Source organism: Nannospalax galili, unplaced genomic scaffold (genome assembly GCF_000622305.1).
Source record: "Nannospalax galili isolate Female #2095 unplaced genomic scaffold, S.galili_v1.0 scaffold1486, whole genome shotgun sequence".
Classification (NCBI taxonomy): domain Eukaryota; kingdom Metazoa; phylum Chordata; class Mammalia; order Rodentia; family Spalacidae; genus Nannospalax; species Nannospalax galili.
The window spans coordinates 588,193-589,258 of NW_008355165.1; the positions used below are offsets into that span (position 1 = coordinate 588,193).

The following is a 1,066-nucleotide window of genomic DNA, read 5'->3' on the forward strand; positions in this document are numbered from 1 at the left end:
ACGTAGAGCTATAAAGTTCCCTCTAAGAACTGCTTTCAGCGTGTCCCAGAGGTTTAGTCGTGTTGTATTGTCCTTTTCATTTAATTCCAGTAATACTTTTATTCTTTTTTAATTTCTCTTTTGACCCATTCATCATTCAGGAGTGTGTTGTTTAATCTCCCTGTGTTCATGTGGTGATTAGGGCTTCTTCCGGTGTTGTCTGTAAGCTTTATTTCATTATGGTCTGATAGAATGCATGGAATTATTTCAATATTTCAATCTTTTTGTATTTGTTGAGGTTTGATTTTTGCCCCAGTATATGGTCGATTTTGGAGAAAGTTCCATGGGGTGCTCATTAGAAAGTATGTCCTTTGGTGCTTGGGTGGAATACTCGGTAGATATCTGTTAAGTCCATTTGATATATGGTTTTGTTTAATTCAGATGTCTCTCTGTTAACTCTCTGCCCCATTGACCTATCTAATGGAGACAGTGGGGTATTGAAGTCTGCTATTATTAATGAGTTGGGATTAATCTGGATCTTAAAGTCCTGTAGTATTGCTTTTATGAAGTTGGGTGCACCAGAGTTTGGTGAATATATGTTCATGATTGTAATACCCTCTTGATTCATTGTTCCTTTGATCAAAACCAAGTGTCCCTCTTTGTCTCTTCTGATTAAAGTCTATTTTGTCAGATATTAGAATTGCTACACCTGCTTTTTCCTTAGTGCCATTTGCTTGGTATATTTTTTTCCATCCTTTCACTTTAAGATAGTGTCTGTCCTTCAAAGTGAGATGGGTTTCTTGCAGACAACAAAAAAGATGGGTTTTGTTTCTTAACCCATTCACCTAGTCTGTATTTTTTTAACTGGGTAGTTCAGTCTGTTAATATTTAAAATTATTAATGAAAGATGAGTATTGAATCCTGTCATTTTTATTTCTATTTACATTCATGATGTAGCTGTACTTTTCCATAATTATAACTTCATTGGATTTCGTTCTGCAATCCCTTGGATATAGTCATTCCTTTCTTCAGCTCTTTGTATTGCTTCCAGAACTCTCTGAAGGTGCTGGTTTTGTGGACATGAATT

The 1,066-nt window shown here is 35.5% G+C and overlaps 1 protein-coding gene across 3 annotated transcripts in view; it reads left to right on the forward strand.

The window, feature by feature from the left end:
- Positions 1-1,066, forward strand: part of Pip5k1b (phosphatidylinositol-4-phosphate 5-kinase type 1 beta) — a 325,417-nt gene that overhangs the window by 155,439 nt on the left and 168,912 nt on the right. The gene's annotated exons all lie outside the window — the stretch shown is intronic.